The sequence below is a fragment of the Rattus norvegicus genome, unplaced genomic scaffold (genome assembly GCF_021556685.1).
Source record: "Rattus norvegicus strain SHRSP/BbbUtx unplaced genomic scaffold, alternate assembly SHRSP_T2T unassigned-0000039, whole genome shotgun sequence".
Lineage (NCBI taxonomy): Eukaryota > Metazoa > Chordata > Mammalia > Rodentia > Muridae > Rattus > Rattus norvegicus.
In genome coordinates, this window is record NW_028238792.1 from 20,255 (window position 1) to 30,000 (window position 9,746).

Genomic DNA, 9,746 nt, shown 5'->3' on the forward strand with positions numbered 1-9,746 from the left:
AGAGAGAGAAGGAGGGGGGGAGAGAGAGAGAGAGAGCTTTAGAGAGAGAGAGCTTTAGAGAGAGAGAGAGCTTTAAAATCAGCACTCAAGCCTTTTCTCTTCCTATCCCTATCCCAATCCCCCCCCCAAACCAGCAGCAAAGCCACCAGCACTCGAGAGACAGAGGAAGATGAAATCTCTAGTCTGAGAAACAAGAGGAGGTAGATAAACATACCCCCCCCCCTCTCTCCTTCATAATTTGTTAAAGTGTTCCCTTTGTGTTGTGTGGACTCTACTTTATTAAGCAAGTTTCACATCGTACTATCTCCAAAGAGGAGTCAACAGTCTCTTGGCGTGCAGGCAGTTGTTGCCTGCTTTAAATATTTTTTGGTGTGTTTGTTTGTTTGTTTGTTTGTTTGTTTCAAAACCGAGGGCCTGCCTGCGTTCAACAGATCCAAACCCAGTTCTCAGAGGGGAAAATGGAGTCAAGTCCGAAGTCACTGGCATTTAGGTCATCGGCCATTGACAGTCATAGGAGATGGGAATATCGTCCTTTCTCCAATGGAGACTCACCTGGGTATGCATCAACCACATCTAAGGGCAGGCCTGGGTTAGTACGGGGTGGTGGATGGGGAGGAAGGATCTGGAAAGAGCTTTGCGATGGGAAACTATGATCAGAATGTTGCACAGAAAACAAAATTTGTACTTAAAAAAAAAAAAGGCTCCCGATATCTATCCAAAAATGAAAGGAAATAAAAACCGACATCAGAACTTTACTAACTGCAAATGCTCCATCTCCCTGTATCCAACCACTCCACTCCCAGATAGGTAGATGATAGTTTGCACTTCTGTCCCAGTTGGGCTGTCGAGGTTAAGGAAAGGGGAACCACCTCTGTGGTTATGTGATCCACACACGAAATAAAAAAAAAGGAGCGGATAAACGTGCCTGGCATTTTAAGATGCTCAATTTCTTTGCAAGCTTCATTTTGTTTCATTCTTTTAAAGGTTTACTTATTTATTTTCACTTACATTGAGTACACTAAAGCCCTTTTCATATACACAGGGCAGTAGAGTGCATGGGATATCCCTTTGCAGAGGGTTGTGAGCCACCATGTGGTTTCTGTGGAATCGAACTCAGGACCTCTGGAAGAGCAGAGCGGTGAGTGCTCTTAACCTCGGAGCCATCTCTCCAGCCCTTGACAAGCTTTATTTAACTAAACATTAAACATGAATCAGAAACGCCAAACCCTGTACATATATGGTCCAGATTCACCCTTACTTAGAAATCCCCGAGCTGGCAGGGCGAGGCTGGGAATTGAGAGTGAGCAAAAAGGGAGTCTGCCTCTTTCCCCCAGGGTGTGCTATCAACTCCATTACCATTTCCAAACAGCTGGGTGTGAGTCTAACTAAGGTTTCCTTCAGTCAGACATTTGCCAGGAGCCGGAGCCCTGACAGGACAGCGAGAGCGATGATCAGACATCATTTCACAGTGAAATCATCACTCGCTGATTTCAGGCAGAAAACTTTAGAAAACTCTAAACTCTAAAGAGGCACTGAAGCGTGCTAGGGCAGCAGCAGTATTTCCCCGACTGACCTTCAGGGACCTGCATATTCTCCAGCCCCGCCCCACCCCACCCCCTCTCAGCTAGCTCCTGTCCACCCCTCCCCCTCCCCCCACATACAGGGAGGAGGCCTTGTGTGTGGGGGGGCGGCGGGGAGATGCAACTCGCTCTTTTTTTTTTCCTTTTCTTTTTTTCTTTTCTTTCTTTCTTTCTTTCTTTCTTTCTTTTTTTTTTTTTCTTTTTTTTTTTTCTTTTTCCGTAGCTGGGGACCGAACCCAGGGCCTTGCGCTTGCTAGGCAAGCGCTCTACCACTGAGCTAAATCCCCAACACCCGCAACTCTCTCTTGAGAGATAGTTCGGGTCTCCCAAACAAATACATAACTAGAAACTTCATTTGTTTACTTTATTTCATCGAGCATACCGTGGAAGAGGGAAAAGGAACAGGGAAGCTAGGCCAACTGGTTTTGTTTCAAAAAGGAAAGGAAAAGCCAAAGAACCCCCTCTTTTTGGTGAAAGGAACAGAATGGTGAAAGTTGAAACATCGGCTCGCCACTTAATACTTTGGCTTTTAATAAAAGGGACAACAGATCTCCCTCCTATTTGGTTAAAAAAAAAAAAAAGGAATTAAAACACCACAAAAACGTGCTGTCAGCCAGATTCCCTTTAAACCTCCGTTATACAGGAAGACGGGTTTTTTTTAAGCATCATTTTAAATATATAAATATGTATTTGTGTGTGTGTGTGTGTGTGTGTGTGTGTGTGTGTGTGTGTGTGTGTCCGTCCGTCCGTCCGTCCGTCTGTCAGTCAGTCAGTCAGTCAGTCAGTCAGTCAGTGTCTTCTGTATGGAGAGGATGTGCTGACTCTGAAGCTATGATCTAGACACTTTCTTTTTTTTTTTTTTTTTTAAAGATTTATTCATTTATTATATATAAGTACACTGTAGCTGTCTTCAGATACACCAGAAGAGGGCTTCGGATCTCTTTACAGATGGTTGTGAGCCACCATGTGGTTGCTGGGAATTGAACTCAGGACCTCTGGAAGAGTAATCGGGTGCTCTTAACCGCTGAGCCATCTCTCCAGCCCTAGACACTTTCTAAATCACAGTTAAAAAGTTTTTAATAACTGTGTGAAGGAGACAGGTAGGGGTGTGTGTGTGTGTGTGTGTGTGTGTGTGTGTGTGTGTGTGTGTGTGTGTGTATGCATGCATGCATGTGGGGGGGAGGGGAGGCTTTGATATCAGCACTCAAGCTTTTTTACTTCCTATCCCAATCTCCCCAAACTACCATCAAAGCAGCACTAGGGAGGCAGAGAAAGGTGAATCTGAGAGTTTCAGTCCTTCCCGCCCTACAGACGAATACAGAGAAACCCAGTCTGAGAAACTAGGGGAGGGGGGAGGGGGAGAGAAAGAGAGAGAGAGAGAGAGAGAGAGAGAGAGAGAGAGAGAGAGAGAGAGATCAAATTCTCTTGTGTCTGTCTCTGTTTTTCTCTATTCTCTCTCTCTCTCTCTCTCTCTCTCTCTCTCTCTCTCTTGTGTGTGTGTGTGTGTGTGTGTGTGTGTGTGTGTGTGTGTGTGTGTTTGTTTGTTTGTTTGTTTCAAAACCCAGAGCCTGTCTGTAACAGATCTAAACACAGTTCTTGAAGGGGAAAATGGAAACAATTCCATAGTCTCTGGCAATGAAGTCATGTCCCATTGAAAACCACAGGAGAGGGGAATATTGTCCTCAACTAGGCATATATCAACCAGTATTTCACAGGCAGACCTTCAGGGAGGTGCAGATTCACCAGCCCTACCCTCCCTCCCATCCCCCCAGCATCCCTGCTCATCTCCTGTCCACCATTTGTTGATTCATTGTTGCTGTTGCTGTTGCTGTTGCTGTTGCTGTTGTTGTTGTTGTTGTTGTTGTTGTTGTTGTTGTTGTTGTTGTTCCTGGTGTGAAGAACACTGTGAGGTAGCCTTCCTCTAATAAACTCTCTGGTCTTTAGGGATCCTTCACCCACTCACTCTCTGCCAGACTGAGTTCACAGCAGAAAACGCGTTTTTGAGAGAAACATGTTCCTGGTCCTCTGTGCCCATATTGAGGGAGGCATGAGAAAGGGATAACAAGGAAGGGAGACCCGGCAGTGGTAGGGGGCTGGGATGGGGTCGGGGGTGGGTGTCCTAGCTTGCTAATCCAACTGACCCACTTGCTGTGTAAATAAATATTTTGCATTCTGTGTCCCTTGTTTGATTTCTCACTAAATTCCAGATTGTCAATCTCCCTGTGTCGATTGCACAAGAACCCAAATGGGGATGCTGGGTGGTGAGCTGATTCCTCCCTAGAACACCTGTGCACTCTCTCATAGTCTCTAAGCTCCTTGCTGGACTCTTTTGGGCTTGGACCTGGCTGTCTGTAAGCCAGGAAGGAAGGAAGGAAGGAAGGAAGGAAGGAAGGAAGGAAGGAAGGAAGGGAGGGAGGGAGGGAGGGAGGGAGGGAGGGAGGGAGGGAACAGGCCTCAGTTGAGAATCCCAATTTTCTAGTTCACTGCATCTGATGGCTGGCTGACCCTTCCAGGTGAATTGTATTTTTTTTTCCTTTTCACTCCTTTATTTGAGTCAGGGGTGTCTGCACATAGACCTGGAAATCAGTACCTAGATCAGGCCTGCCTGCCTGCCTGCCTGCCTGCCTGCCTGCCTGCCTGCCTGCCTGCCTGCCTGCCTTCCTCTATCTCACAGAGACACAGTTCTAAACACCTCTGCCTCTTGAATGATGGAAATAAAGACATGCACGAACACCTGGCTTCCTTTCATTGTACATTTAGCCTAATTTCAGTTTTATTCATGTCTGGGAGGGAGACTTGCTTGTGTGCTGTAGTTCAATTCCTTTCACTGTGTGGTTTCCCCACCACCTTGGCCACCATGCCACGTGGAAGAGAAGAAGAGATGAACCATATTGTTGGCACCCATATAACAAACACTTGGTTGCTTCCTCTGAGCCCTCTGAGTATCCTTACATCTCTGTATTTTAAAGTGGTTTTGTTTTGTTTTTTATTGCTGTCAAACTCTCTCTCTCTCTCTCTCTCTCTCTCTCTCTCTCTCTGTGTGTGTGTGTGTGTGTGTGTGTGTGTGTGTGTGTGTGTGTGTGTGTGTTTTTTTTTCTTCTCCCAGAGCTGAGGACTGAACCCAGGTCCTTGAGCTTGCTAGGCAAGGACTCTACCACTGAGCTAAAACCCCAACCCCTACCTCTGTGTTTTAAAAAGTAGACTCTGGAGCAATACCGGGCAGGTCTCCAAGGCGGGTCCTTCGCTTTATTTTATTCTTTTTGTTTTTAATTGTTAAAGATTTGTTTGTTTGTTTGTTTGTTTGTTTTATGTCTATTCGAGTACCCTGTAGGTGTCTTCAGACACCCCAGAAGAGGGCATGATTGACAATTACAGATGGTTGCAAGCCGCCATGTGTTGGCTGGGTATTGAACTCAGGACCGCTGTAAGAGCAATCAGTGCTCTTAACGACGGTGCCATCTCTCCATCCACCTACTTTATTTTATTCTCTATGCTCTCTTGTGCGAGTCAAGGTCAAGCAGGCAAGAAACACCCAAACAGATTGGTCCATCACCACTTTCTGAATTCTTTTTGTTGTTGATGTCAGGGATGTAAAGCAAGTTTACCCATGAAGAATTGTAAGGGAGTCCTTCTGATTTAGAGAATAGCAGCCTTGAAATGAAATGAGAATCACAACAAGCATTTGTCTTATTGTTTTTGTTTTTTTCTTCCTTTTTCTTCGGAGCTGAGGACCGAACCCGGGGCCTTGTGCTTCCTAGGCAAGCGGTCTACCACTGAGCTAAATCCCCAACCCCTACATTTGTCTTAAAGTCTGAAAAACACAAAACAAAACAAAACAAAACAAAACAAAACAAAACAAAACAACAACAACAACAACAACAACAACAACCAAGAACAAACCATGAGACCGCAGAAATCCTCAGGCGGAGGAGTAAGGAGCTAGTTTTTATTGGTTAGGGTATTATTTGGTCGGGTGGGGGTAGGGGTGGGGGTGGGGGTGGGGGTGTTGTCCTTCCTACATCTCTCTTGCATGAATGAGCTGAACATTACTTAAGCTTGTGTCCAAAACTGTCCATTTTTTAGATTGATCCCAGGAGGGAGGGAGCGAGCCGGGGATACAGCACACCCTCTCTGGCCTCAGAGGTCCAGGCTCCCGCTGGCAGGGCCCGAAGGGACTCCTGGGGGGAAAAAAAAAAAAGTCTCCGAGGCACCACCTAGCCGGTTTTATTCTTGAAGAAAAGCAAACATACATAATGGAATAAGGGAAAGAAAAAACCCTGTTTTCTATATACACAAGCAGTCGTAATTTGTTATAGTGTCCCCTTTGCGTAGTTTGGATTCGATGACTTTATTTTATCAAGCAAGTTTTAAACAGCGGTAACTCCAAAGAGGAGTCAACAGCCCCTTTAAGTGCAGTCAGTCATTGACCCTTTGGTCTGTCTGTCTGTCTGTCTGTCTGTCTGTTTCAAAACGAGGGAGGGCCTGCCTGCCTGCCTGCCTGCCTGCCTGCCTGCCTGCCTGCCTGCGTGCCTGCATCAGATCTAAATACAGTTCTCAGAGGGGAAGACAGAGACAAGTCAGAAGTCACTAGCACTCAATGGACGACCACCAACCTAAGGGCAGGCCTAGGGTAGAATTTGATGGACGGACGGACGGACAGACGGACGGACGGACGGATGGACAGATGGACAGAAAGGATCTAGGAGGAGCTTTGGGAAAGATGAAAAGCCTCCATTTCCCCCCAAAAGAACGAGCCCCAACAGCTGGGCTCTTCGAGATGAGTTATAAGGGGAACCACACATACAGTTTTGTATCACACATACAGTTTGTCATCATCCGTCAATACCAGGTAGACTTTTCAACGTATGTAGGTAGCTGTTGTCAGGTCAGTCCTTTACTAAGCCTCATGTAAGCTCTGCAGGGTAAGCCTCAGGAATTCATCTGTGCGTCCCGCAGGGTATGCTTTCTTGCTTTGTTAAAGGCTAGACTTTGGTTGCTGTCTGTCTGTCTGTCTGTCTGTCTGTCTGTCTGTCTGTCTGTCTGAATGAATGAGCGAGGGAATGAACGAATGAGGAGGGGATGCACATGCCTATGGTTTTAAGATGCTTAATTTCTTTACAAGGTTTATTTATTTAAACATTAAACATTGGGGTTGGGGATTTAGCTCAGTGGTAGAGCGCTTGCCTAGGAAGCACAAGGCCCTGGGTTCGGTCCCCAGCTCCGAAAATAAAATAAAATAAAATAAAATAAAATAAAATAAACATTAAACATTAATCGGAAATAATGGAGTCAGCAGTTAAGAGTTCTGACTGTGTTCTTCCAGAGGTCCTGAGTTCTATTCCCATGGTGGCTCACAACCCTCTGTTATGGGATCGATCTGCTGTGTGTCCGAAGACAGCTGCAGTGTGCTGTTTGTAGGGTAAAGAAAAAAATACTAAAGAAGAAAAAAAAAAAGAGAGAGAAAAAGTTAGAAGCACCAAGTCAAGTCATGTAAATATTGCCCACATTCGGATTTAGACATGCCTGAGCTGTCAGGGCGAGGCTGGCTGAGAGCGAATCAGTGAACGATCGGACTCTTCCTCTCTCTGTGAGGGTGTGTCATGAACTCTATTACCATTTCCAAAGAGTTAGGTATGCTGGAGCGAAGTGGACCGGAAAGCCAAGGGAGGAGAGGTATGCCTACACGAGTCCACCCAACCCCCCCGCCCCCCCCCAGGGAGACATCCTCGAGTGGTGGGGGGAGGGGCGAAGGTGTGGAGGGATAATTTCCAACAAATAAATCCCAACAAATAAATTACTAGAGACTTGATTCATTGATTTACTTTAAATTTATTGAGTGTATCGGGAAAGAGGGAAAATGGGTCAAGGAGGGAGGGAGGGAGGGAGGGAGGGAGGGAGGGAGGGAGGGAGGGAGGGAGGGAGGGAGAGAGGGATATCTTTTCCTCCAAATCGGCTGGTATGTAGTCTCAGTGCGTCAGAAAAAAGACTGCTTCTGGCCTCCTTTCTGATTACCCCAAGGCAGTCTGGTCACCGTGCTGTAATAGAAAGGGAAACCACAGTCAAGTCATGGGAGCGAGCGAGCAAGCAAGCAAAAATCATAAACAAAAGCAAAAACACGTCTGTTAAGTTGAGCAGAGCAGAGCAGAGCAGAGTAGGGCAAAGCAATACAAGGTCACATTCCACAAAGGCTGATATAGTCTGCCATCTTGGTCTACAGAGTGAAAAGTAGAAGGAGAAAATGAATATCGCTTTGTGTGTCACAAAGTTTTTAAGTTGTAAGGAACATTGCAGGGCTAAACCTTCAAATCCTCAAACCACCCAACCCAAGCTTTCCTCCTCCTCCTCCTCCTCCTCCTCCTCCTCCTCCTCCTCCTCCTCCTCCTCCTCCTCCTCACCCCCCATTGCCCCCCCCCCGTGTGGTGTGTGTGTGTGTGTGTGTGTGTGTGTGTGTGTGTGTGTGTGTGTTTGCGCACGAGCTCGAGCTCGGGCACGCATTTCTTTCACTGCACAACCATCATTGGAGGACGTTTAAATAAACACGAATGAATCAGACAGGCAGACAGACAGGGGCCCATAATGGATCCCTACAACTCGGTGGTGGTGGTGGTGGTGGTGGTGGTGGTGGTGGTGGTGGTGGTGGTGGTGGTGGTACACACCGATTTGTTGACCTCTTTCTTTTAAAGAAAGGACAAGAAACAAAGAGAAATAAAAATGAAGGAATATAGACCTAGCCAAATATTATTTTATTCCCTCCTTCATGGAGCGACAAGAAGATTTATTCATCAACCTTCGTCTAGAATAAGAAAGTAATTGCAAATGAAATCGAGCCATCTTACTGTAATAAGATGTTATCGAGAGAAAGGGGAATTGGATACTGGATCCATTGCTGCCCCCCCCACACACACACAAATTGGAAAGAAAAGCAACTCCCCAGATCGCTCAACTAACGAGGCTTATTTAAAACTGGAAAAAGAGGGCTGGAGAGATGTCTCAGCGGTTAAGAGCCCTGGCCGCTCCTCCAGAGGTCCTGAGTTTTCAATCCCCAGCAAGCACATGGTGGCTCCCAACCATCGGTAATGGGATGAGGCCTTCTTCTGGTGTGTCTGAAGATAGTTACAGTGTACTCATAGACACAAAATAAATAATTCTGGAAAAGAAGAGGAAATAACTTTAAAAAAAAAGAAAGGAGGCTGACTGGTCGACCTTCCTTCCCTCCCTCCCTTCCTTCCTTCCCTCCTCCCTCCCTCCCTCAGGTTCGTACCTAGGAACTCATGCACACACAGCCACACCCCCCCCACATATATTTAATATTCAATATTTATAAAAAATACGACTGGAGAGATGGTGAGAACAATGGAAAGCAGAGAACTATTCAGCTGACCAATTGATACCTTCAGTTTGCTTATAATGGAAGGGACAACTGGCCGACCCTCCCCTGTCACACACACACACACACAGAGAGAGAGAGAGAGAGAGAGAGAGAGAGAGAGAGAGAGAGAGAGAGAGAGAGAGAGAGATTGAATGTAAACCAAAGGGGGGGGGCGGAAACATAGTACTGGGGTTGGGGATTTAGCTCAGTTGGTCAGTGGTAGAGTGCTTGCCTAGCTAGCAAGCGCAAGGCCCTGGGTTCGGTCCCCCAGCTCCGAAAAAAAAGAAAAAGAAACAAAAACAAAAAAATCATAGTACTGCAAGTACCAGTCACTGCTTTGTATGTAAGGCATAGGACAACTAGTCGACCTCGTTTTCCAACTGGTCGATATATAATATATTATATATTATATATTATAGGTATATCATTAATAAATTGAAAAAAAAAAAGCCAGAAGTCAATACCAGGTGGATCGAGTAAAGTACGCGTCGCCATATGTTAGGGACATCTGGTCGACCTAGGACAATTGGAGAGGGATCATCAAAGGCAAAGTGCCGTCGGGACTACTGGTCGACCTCCGAGAATCTCAGAAGAAAGAAAGATATACATGGATACAGATAGATAGATAGATAGATAGATAGATAGATAGATAGATAGATAGATAGATAGATAGATTATTAAAAAAAAAAAAAAGTCCAAAGCCGTGCGAGGGCTCTCGTCGCCGGATACTTCAGACATCTGGTCGACCTCCCTCAAGAGGAAAAAAAAAAAAAAAAAGACAGTGCCGGCAGGGAGTA

General features: G+C 45.9%; 1 long non-coding RNA gene across 1 annotated transcript in view; it reads right to left on the reverse strand.

Annotated features, from left to right (window-relative positions):
• Nucleotides 1-7,390: 7,390 nt before the first annotated feature.
• The window catches only part of LOC147997841 (uncharacterized), an 18,378-nt gene continuing 16,022 nt past the window's right edge, over nt 7,391-9,746 (reverse strand). The window contains exons 2-3 of the long non-coding RNA XR_015647550.1: nt 8,529-8,727; nt 7,391-7,615 (exon numbers count right to left, since the gene is read on the reverse strand). This is a non-coding gene — a long non-coding RNA (uncharacterized LOC147997841). The remainder of the gene's footprint in view (nt 7,616-8,528; nt 8,728-9,746) is intronic.